The sequence below is a fragment of the Azolla caroliniana genome, unplaced genomic scaffold (genome assembly GCF_043228905.1).
Source record: "Azolla caroliniana isolate FFs.n. ecotype wild unplaced genomic scaffold, voAzoCaro1.0.p SCAF_4, whole genome shotgun sequence".
NCBI lineage: Eukaryota > Viridiplantae > Streptophyta > Polypodiopsida > Salviniales > Salviniaceae > Azolla > Azolla caroliniana.
In genome coordinates, this window is record NW_028230439.1 from 7,694,392 (window position 1) to 7,705,289 (window position 10,898).

The 10,898-nt window shown below is 43.7% G+C and overlaps 1 pseudogene across 1 annotated transcript; it reads right to left on the reverse strand.

Moving 5' to 3' along the window:
- Positions 1–1,241: 1,241 nt before the first annotated feature.
- On the reverse strand, positions 1,242–6,870 carry LOC147865014 (uncharacterized; annotated as a pseudogene). The gene is made up of 4 exons (XR_015529683.1): positions 6,642–6,870; positions 6,173–6,257; positions 2,991–6,068; positions 1,242–2,158 (listed from the first exon to the last, which is right to left on the reverse strand). The product of XR_015529683.1 is annotated as an uncharacterized LOC147865014 (transcript).
- Positions 6,871–10,898: the final 4,028 nt, after the last annotated feature.

The following is a 10,898-nucleotide window of genomic DNA, read 5'->3' on the forward strand; positions in this document are numbered from 1 at the left end:
AAAAAATAGCAAAGACACTTAGAGTTAGACTTCCATGTGAAAAGGCCCAAGGTCATTGTAAAAGCAATAAAAACATTTGTAGTCTAGACTCCAAAGTAGAGCTAAGGTGAAAGCTCTCCAATTCGAGTAACTACATATGTATCCCCATTCTTTTTATTTGCGTTACAATAAAACTTCTTTTTTGCAATACAAAATCTTTCCATTGTAAAATTGAACTCTTTTACAAATGGACAGCATATGTACCTTCTTATCTCTTCAAATGTTATGTTTTCGGTTGTTTCTATGGAGTAATCTCCACTTGTGATAATCAAAAGAAACCACATATCAAAAAGACTCAATTCAAGAAACATAAAAAATGTGAAGTATTATGTATATGAAAAATGTAAAATATGTGGAATCAAAGGATCTTTTAATTGAACATCTTATGTTTAGGCATAATGGAACCTTTCGGCCGAAGACAAGACTCCTAAAGTAAGAAATTACAAACCTAGCTTAGTGTTTTGATTTAGATTCAATCAACTTCACCAAGTCATGCATGGAGTGTGTAAGAAATTTTGAGGAATTGCTTAATTACACGGAAATTTGTAAAAAAAACAAGATATATAGAGAAAGGAATAAGAGATTGCACCTACAAATTTATAAAGAGGTGGGTGCCATTCCAATACAAATATATAATAATATTCATATGACTCCAATTAGTAAGCAAAATGTTCTTAAAAGAATTCTTGTGATTCGTACTTAACAAAAAAAAATCAACTTGTCGTGAAATATATAGGAAGAAGAAATTTTGTTTACTTTTTTTGCTTACATATAAAAAGTGTTCTTGCTTGATTGTATGGATAGACTTGACTCTCGAAACTATATAATTCATGAGGATTCAATGTCTAATAGAGCTCTCAACATCTCAATAGCTCAGAGATGATGCTTGGAGTCGCTTCATCAATGAGGGTAGACAAAAAGTGGACACTTTGGTGCAAAAGACAGCTATAGTTGGTGGGGTTATAGAATATGTGATCCAAGGGTTGATACAAACGAATGTTGCTAAAATATGTCATTATCAGTATACGGGCTACGGGGACCATGGCGGTTCCTAATATTGACATGTAGGAGCATATTCTTAGTTGTATATATTGGTCCCCTTGCATCATGAATCATGATTTGCACACCTATGACATTGTTTTCTAAGAGAATCTATACTAGAAAAAAAAAAATAACCCAACAAAAAACTCTTCACTCTATCATCACAAAAGCTTACCAACATGTTTTTGTTTTTTAAATGCATTTCTCATGAGCCATGACAATGACATTTTTTTTCAAGCCTATACACTTTGATGGGAAGCAAAACCATCCCCCCCTTCCCCTTTCCCTCTCCTTTGGCAAAGCTTTTTAAATATCAAAGATTTTTGAATGAATTTACAAAGGTATTAAGTTTTTTTCTATAGGGCTCGCTCTCGAGAGCGATCTACGTGACTATTGTCACTCCATTGCTTACAACTAACTACTTCCTTGGCACTAGTTATTAAGGTGATTGAATGCTCATGCCGACTTTGTGTGCCCATGGCAAATAATGAAGTGGAAGCGAAACATTGGTTTTGATGAGGTGCGCATTGCTTTTACAAGAGAAATGATTGTGAATGATCGATATGTAGTAATTCATGATGCTCGAGGAGATGGAGTTGGAGTTGGTCGGGGAGCGGGGGATGAGGAGGTGGTGGAGGTGGGATATGGTTATTCTTGCAAGCCGAGGTGGGTGTTACAGGTTGAGAAGTGGGTGCTTTCACATTAATGGCGGTGTCATAGTTGTGGTCATCGCCATTGCAACCAAACTCCTCTAATGGGTGTTTCACCTCCAACAACAAAGCAACAACATCTTTCATGGTGGGGCGATCGACCGGGATTCGGTTCACACACAATAGGGCCACTCCCATAGCTTGCTCCATCTCTTGTATGAATGGATCCGGCATTCCCCTTAGCCTCGGGTCCACGATCTCCACAATTGGCTTAGAGCTCCTTTTCATCATCTTCACCCACTCCACTATGTGTAACCCGTCACTAGTGCTCGGCTCCACCGCACGCCTCCCGGTTATCACTTCCAATAATACCACACCGAAGCTATACACATCGCTCTTCTCCGTTATGTTGAGGGTGTAACCATACTCTGGAACCAAATCATGAGCAACAAGCATTGTTAGGTTCACACATATAAAAGACATATGGTCCTACATTCTTTTGGCACAGTGGGTTTTTGGGAGATAATCCACCATGCCAAAAGAGCCTTTACTTTTGCTCTCAAGGCGTCCATAAGAGTGTTCACCATTATGGGTTTCTTTAGGTGAGGCAGAGTTTCTTTTTACTTACCAAGTAGTGTAATGCAGTGTGTTCTCCATTACCTACACTGGAACCCATGCTATGGGAATAATCATAGTGGGAAAATGCTGTCTAAGACTCAAGACTAGTTGGCATGCATCCTGTTTGGAGACAATGGGACCCTAAAGATACTGGCTAGTATGTTAATCTAATTGGATATTAAGGGTGTGTTTTCGTCAAAGGAGGGACACTGGCCAGGACTAATGACTGGTGGTATAGCATGTTCCTGAATTTGCATTGTGTGTGTAAGCAGCCACCAGTACATAAAACCTAAGTCCACACCTACTAGGTTCAATGCCCATCCGCGTTTTTTAAATTCAATTTACGTGATGTGTGTGGATAAAGCTTGATGCTAGCATGATGGTTTTCGTTACAATGTTAACGCTAGATGCATCATGGTTTTCATTACAATGTTAATGCTAGATGCATCATGGTTTTCGTTACAATGTTTAAGCTAGATGCATCATGGTTTTCGTTACAATGATCGATTGATGCAACGAGGGTGAATCGCAGTTTCATTACTAGGCAGATATAGAGGCAAGGCATGTCATACAAACAAAAAGAAAACCCAGCTACATTTAGAGAAGTAGCTAGCTAGCTAGACTACCATGAAGAATCCTTACCGGGTGCAATGTAGCCATACGAGCCGGCGACCTTGGACACATCGTCATTGCGTCCGGTCCCTCGGATGAGCTTGGCGAGCCCGAAGTCGGCGAGGAAGGGCTGGAACCTCGAGTCCAACAGAATGTTATTGCTCTTCACATCCCGGTGCAGAATGGCGGGGACACAATCATGGTGAAGGTAAGCGAGGCCGTGGGCGGCACCGACGAGGATGTCGTACCTCATGTCCCAATCCACCATGGCCTTCTTCTCGAACAAGAGGTCCGCGAGGCTACCATTGGGCATATAGTCATAGAGCAGGAGCCTCTCGGTGCGGTTGTTGCAGTAGCCGAGCAGCCGGACAATGTTACGGTGGCGGATGCGTCCGAGGGTCTCGATCTCGCAAGAGAACGGGTCGTGATGAGCCACCGCCATGTTCCCGAGGATCTTCCTTACATTGTGATTTTCTTCTTGTTCTTCTTCTTCTTGCTTTATAATGCTTGGCCATAGCTTCTTCACCGCGATGAAGTTCCCGCCCGGGATCTCCACCTTGTAGACCTGGCCTGAGCAGCCTTTGCCGACCACGTTGTGATCCATCAATCCGTCCAGCACGTCCTCCACCGACAGGTTGAGCTTACAGAAGTATGTGACACTCCATGGCCATGGGCTGTCCACCTCCTGCAGACGAAGCTCCCGCGATGAAGCTCTCCGCATTCGGTACAGGATGAGGATCGCGGCGAGGAAGAGGAGCGCCGCGCAGCATGCTATGAGGAGGCAGACGATGAGCGATATGGTAGCAGGGCTTGGTTTGTTGCCAGAATGCTGGCTATGGCGGAGCTCTGAGCAAGAGGAGGACGAAGAAGAAGTTGTCTGATCATCCCCATCATTGTTGTTGTTATTGATGCAAAGCCCTGGATTGCCCATGACAGAGCTTGGCAGAAGAGTTCTGAAGAATGGCGTATCGGGAAGGAATCCTGTGAAATGATTATATGAGACGTTGAGGGATGTTAGGCTTTCCAAGGAGCTGAGGATCTGCAGAGATCCGGTGAGATAGTTATGGGAGAGATCAAGCGATTGAAGCTGTGTCAATCTCCCAAGTTCTGAAGGTATATCCCCTGTGAGGTTGTTCCAGCTCAAGTTCAAGGCTATGTCTAGACTCGTAATGTTGCCAATCTGAGGAGGAATGGACCCACTCAATCTGTTGTTGCTCAGATCTAAGAGAGTTAGCTTGGCACAGAATTGAAGATGATCACCTGGTATGGGTCCAGAGAGCAGGTTTCCGCTCAGATCGAGCTTCGTGAGACCCCTGAGGCCACCGATCTGAGGAGGAATGGGACCTGTGAGGAGATTAGTGTGAAGATTAAGCTGGAGAAGGTTGCTCAGAGACGCTAGCTCAGCAGGAATGCTTCCTGTGAGACGATTAGAATGCATATCTAGCCCTTGCATCGAGCTCAGATTGCTCATCTCCACGGGTATGGCACCTTCGAACTGGTTCTCATACAGGTCTAAGAAGACCAAGTTCTGCAGACGGCCTAGCTCTCTAGGTAGGAAACCTGAGAGAGAATTAATGGAGAGACGAAGGCGACTGAGAGATCTGCAATCCCCGACCTCTGCAGGCAATGGCCCTGTGAGGTTGTTGGAGACGAGGATTAGCTTCGTGAGGTTCCTCAAAGCGAAGATCTGCGTCGGTATCTCCCCTGTGAGGCGATTGTAAGAGAAATCCAGAGCTTGCAGGCCAGTGCAGCCGCCGAGCGAGGCAGGTATGGCGCCAGACAGATTGTTCCCCCACAGGAACAAGGTCTGCAGGCTCGTCAGGGAGCCTAAAGACGGGGGTATATTGCCAGAGAGCTCGTTGTTGTCGAGCTGCAGATCCGTGAGGCTGACACATCCATGGAGCTCGGCAGGTATGAGGCCCTGGAAGCTGTTGAGGCTGAGGAGGAGCTCCTGCAGAGAGCGGAGCCCTCCGATCTCTGCGGGTATGGCACCTGAGAGATGGTTGGAGGACAGATCCATGGTCTGCAGAGAGGAGCAAGCGCCAATCTGAGGGGGGATGGGGCCTTGCAGGGAGTTCCCCCAGAGGAGGAGATCGGTGAGGAGGGTGAGCTTGCCGAGCTCGGGGGGGATGGGGCCGGACAGGCGGTTCATGTGGAGGAAGAGGGAGCGGAGGTTGGAGCAGTTGCCAAGCTCTGCAGGGATGGATCCGGTTATGGCGGTGCTGTAGAGGGAGAGGACGGTGAGGTTCTGCAGCCTGCCCAGGGAAGGCGGGATGGGACCAGACATGGCGGTGGCCGCCGCTCCCAGGAGCGTCAGGTTCCGGCAGTTGGCCAGGGACGGCGGCAGTTGGCCATTTAAGCCGGCATTGCCGCCCAGGCGAACCGACTCCAGCGCGCATTCGGGCGGGAAACGGTCGGGCAGGCCCCCCGTGAGGTTGTTGTCGTGGAGCCACAGCACTCGCAGGGCCGGCGCCGCCGCCAGCGATGGCGGCACCGCCCCCCCAAGATTGTTGGAGTAGAGGTAGACCTCCTCCAACCGGCTCAGCGCCGCCGGCTCCAACGGCTCCGGGATACCCCCCTCCAGCTCGTTCAGGCTCAGGTCCAGCACCTGCAGCTTCTCCATCCCCACCACCATCTCCTCCGGTATCCCCCCGCTCAGATTCGCCCCCGACAGTCGCAGGCTCCGCAGCTCCCCCAGCTCCCCTAGCTCCCTGGCTATGGATCCGTGCAGAAATAGGCCCGACAGGTTTACAGATACCACGCGCCCCCTCGCCTCCCCATCCCCCTCGCCGCCGCACGTGATGCCGTACCATGCGCACGGCGTCTCGTCCGACATCCGCCACTGCTGTAGTCTCGGGTCCGGGTTGAGCATGGTGCGCTGGAATGAGAGCAGCGCATGGCCATCTGAGGTCAGGCCATAGCTACGGCTGCAGAAGAAGAAGAAGAAGAAGACGAAGAAGAAGTACGAAAAGAAAGGAAAGAGAAGAAGAAGATGATGATGATGATGATGATGATGATGACTGTGGAGGTGGTGAAGAAGCAGAAGGCGCGCCTCTGCAGGTTTCATGGTGCTGAGAGGCTAAACCTACCAGAGTTTGGATGGATAGAGAATATTAGAAGCGGTTGATCTTGGTTCCCATGCCTGCAGAGGGAGCGGAGCTGGAGGCGCGGAGAGATCATCGATGAGACTCGGAGGAGCGATGTCCATGTACTGTAAAACTGCTGCTGCTGCTGCCACTGCATGCCATGGCACCACAATTTTCGACTGCAGAAGAAGGATATGGTAATGGCGAGTAGCTTCAAAACAAATTTAGTCACCAATAGAAGATGGAAGATAGATAATGGCGATGTCGATGGCGATTGGCGATGGTGACGGTGATGGTGATGGTGATGAATGAATTATGCACAGAGAGAATGAATGCAGAGAGATGATGGTGATGATGAGGTGAGAGAGAGAGAGAGAGAGAGAGAGAGAGAGGTCCTGAGGTGTCTGACACAGAATGAAGGAGAGATGGATGAATGATCAGTAATAATAAAGGATGATGATCATGAGGTGGCAGTGGCGATGGCGATGGCGATGGCGATGGCGATGGGGACCTCCATCCAAATAAAATACTGCTGCTCTGCTGCTGCTGCTGCTGCTGCTGCCTTCTCTCTCTCCCCCCCCCCCCCCCCCCCCACCTCTTTTGCTTTTCTGCTTTTTTGCCTTTTCGCTTTTCGTTTCTGCTTTCCGCTTTCTGCCTTTCGCTTTCTGCTTTTTCCTCTCCTTCGCTCTCTGCTTTCTGCCATATGGCTTATTTTTGCCTTTTACCTTTTGCTTTCTTTTGCTTTTGTGCCCTTTGGCCTTCTGCCTTTTATGATTTTTGCTCTTTGCTTTTTGCTTTTCTGCTTCCCTACGTTGCATCAGCATGTGGGCCGAGAGAGGAAAACAAATGGTAAGAGGCTCGGTCCCGGGACTCCGAAATACCGAAGTGACCAAAGAAGAATAAGATAGACGACACCGAGAGAAGAAATATGAAGACAACTATTCATGTACGAGAAGAGGAAACTACACATGTAGAGATAGAGATCATCAATCTTCTTCCCCCCCCCCCCCCCCCCCCCCCGAGTCCTCTTCCGAATCCGATGTCCCCGATCTTCGTGACAAACATAAACCAAAACATATCGGATAATCGTCGTCCAATTCTTTTCCATGTCTCGCCTACTCTTTCTTTATCGCCCTCTCTCGATCACCACTTCTTCTCCATGACTATGAGTGTCACTGGTCACTCTTCACAGAATCAACAACTCTTCAGTATCAACTGCAAAAAAAACAGGATGATATATGAAACGAAGTTTATGCATATTGTTTCCACCATTTCTTGTATGTTTTTTTTTTTTAAACCAGGAAAGTGTCCTTTTACCCTTTCTCTAGTCCAATTTGAGGACAAACTTACCGGACACGAAAATGCTTGTCATAATAAACTTTGGAAATGAGATACTTGATTCTAGAAAATGATACCTTCTGGAAAATAAAACGATATTTTTTATTAAAGTAACCTTAAAACATTTGAACCATTTAAGTCACAATCTATTACCGATACGTGGACAATTTGTCTATCTTACCTTATCTCCTTGTCTCATTGATGGACACATAAATGCATTGGTAAAGGAAAATGAGAGACTTTGTTAGATTTTGTATGTAAATTACTCACATGTCTCGAAAGGAAAATGAGAGACTTTGTTAGATTTTGTATGTAAATTACTCACATGTCTCGACTCTCGAGTGTTCACTTAAGTGTACTTATAGGGATCACATATTTACTACATGTAACTTGTGTTTCTGTCTAGATTCTAGAGTCTAGACCCTATAATGTTCATCGAGTTTGTTTACTCGGTACCTTCATAAAATTAGGTTTCCAAGGACACTATAAAATAATTCACTTGGGAGTTTTGTTTTACAATAATCTACATTGAGAGAAAAAAATGTTCCAAGTGCTCATTAATAGTTAGACTTACAAAAGCCGACACAAATTTTACATCATCTTGATCAATGGCCATGCATTCATTTTGAGTCGAATAACTCAAAACATGTGTTTTCTTTCCTAAATCCTCACCATGTATGGGATTGATCTCTTCGACTGATGGAAGTTTCATCTTTACACTTGATCATGCTTGGTGATACGTAATATGGGATATACCCCCTAACCTCGAAGTCTATTTTGTTGTTCTTCTTGGTATGTGCAAATCTTGGAAGTTTTAAATGATTGCAAATTGCACTAATTAGAGAATGCCTCTTGGTTTTTTATCCCTTGATCTAGCATTCTGGCTTAAATTAGAAAGTGTTTGTAAATTGACTCATGAATATCGATGTCTTAACATTATACATAACTCACTTATTTATGCCTTGCATCCATTACTTTCTATGCCAATTGGATCATGTATATATTATTTGTTTTATCATCCCAAAGTGAACTTGTACATGTTTATTCCTATTCGCTTGTTTCAATCAAGGAGTGACGAGAATGAGTGTGAATATCATCTACAAATGAAATTTGTCATATAAATCGCGTTAAGTTGTTATCAAATAGTATCTCATAAGCATACATCATATTGAAAGAATCATCGTCCCTCCTACAGTCATTCATGATTCCCCGTTTGGATACTAGAAACTACAACATTGTAATAGTCGTATTTTATTGACTTGTCTCTTATTAACATAATGTGAGTCTTAGCTGGGAGAATCTAGAAGAGTTATGTAATTTTATTGATGATTTGTAGCTCATGGTGAGAGAAATGTACAAAGATACCCTCAAGTTGGTATCTGTAAATTGTATGCATCTTAGGTTCATGCATCATATGCAAATGCTTGGTCCTAAGAGCTTGTTGCATGTTTATCAACTCTAGATTGCCCATAGATCTCAACTTGTTGTATCCAATACAATTGCATGGGTCCGTCTCATGCTACTCATGCCATTCACATTCGTAGCATCATCTAATATGGGGTTCTCACACGAATTTAATTGCGATGCATATGTCCCACATGACTTTAGAACATAGCCATAAAGTTAACCTATATCAGTGTGGTTGGGAACTTATGAGCAAAGCAACAAATCCATGTTGATTGAAACTAGTGAAAATGGCCACAAGTAACCTTGTCCCCATTTCTATGATGCTACAATGGTTTGTCGCCAACTATATTTCAACATCTCGTTTTCATGGCACGACCCTGTAAATTACCCTCACTCGACCATAAAGGCATAAGTCCTGTGTTGAGATCACCAGTGGGACTCACTAGGATCATATCACGCGTTCTAACAATCCATTGTACAAGTTTGGCACCATGTTTTTTTGTTTCTACCTTGTTTGGACCTTTGTGTTGGGCGTCGATAACCACTCCCTTATACACTTTAGCCAATTGCATGTCAAGCATATTCCTATTAACCGGTTGACAAAGAGTATGAAAGGTATAGTCCATTACAACTTCATGAATGAAAATTTCTACATCGTGGATTGGAATATTTTGCATTTTTTGGAAAAGATATGTGTTATATGATGTTCTTAAAAGCAGGGAGAGACTCTAAAATATCCTAAGATTTACGTATTTCTCCAAGCGCCCTTTATCAACCATCGAAAGAAAGAAATGGGGGATGAGCTAACCAAATAATGGCTCGAGCAACACATTTAGTTGCACTTTCATGGGGTTGATTTTGAGTGTTTGGAGAAATAAGAAACCTAATGGGAATTCAAGGATATAATGAAAAAATTCAAATTTGATATTTGGCTATTGGCTTCAGAGTTAACATCCTAACATCAAAGTCATGAAATTGAGAGAGCCAAAGTTTGATCCCTTGCCAGTAGCTAGGACTCTCCCCCATATATCGCAATTGATTGTTTGTCTCCCATGGATCGTGAGAACATATGTACTTATCTCAATGTTGCTTCACAACATGGAATGTTATTCTACCTTGGTAATGATGATTGTAACTATATGAAATTTATGTAATTCTTCCAAGTAAAAAAAATCAAGCCTCCGAATAATATTGAAGTCATTGTGATTTTCCCTAGGGTTTATAATCATAGGCATCTTCTTCTTTTATGGATTCGGCAAATGGTGCCTAGAAAGGCCCTTTTATTTTTAATTTGTCAAGACAATCATGTTTGCAAATGTACTAATTACCACCAGACATCTAAAGGTTGTATGAAAATGAATCATGTGGAACATGTTTACGAATTAAGGAGTAGCATTAACTCTACGTCGGATGGTATATTTTCATAAGAAGGCCATAAACAATGGAATGGATTAACTGTCTTGTGTGGATTAGTGACTTCCAAGGATGTTTTGGGAGCCGGAAAGGTGTGCCAACATGTAGTAAAGTTTAACGATAAATTGTTTCGTATAAATAGTACGCTTTTAGCTAATCGAACATAAGTACGTTAAATTGCAAGACGACAATCATGTGTGAATAAGCAAAAGATCTACATGAATATGTTAGCATAATAGTTAACATTTTCCCCTTAAAGCATATAATACTTCTAAGTAGCACCCTATTTACCAAATATAGAAGGGGTAAATAGTTATGGCCCATGGGTATTGATCAGTTTGGAGGTAAACAAATATATGTAAAAATTATGAGTGCTACTTAAAGGGATTTTTAGGCTTGTTTCAACTTTCATAATGGGTGATGTGCGAATACCCTGTTTTATTGCTTGCCAAATGAAAGTTATTGTCTACTTATGTACCCTAGTAGTAAGCAATGTTTCTTTCCTTGTTGCACATAGGTTCGAGGCACATTAATTCACGATGTGCCACTTTGGAATGAATATGGAGTAGGGGGTTGCATGCACAAATATTAGGACAATACCCCAATAGTGAGATATATATGTCCTTTTGCTTAATCTCTCACTTTCATACTAGAGCAATACCCCAGTAGTGAGCAATGTTTTCAATACTGTTAC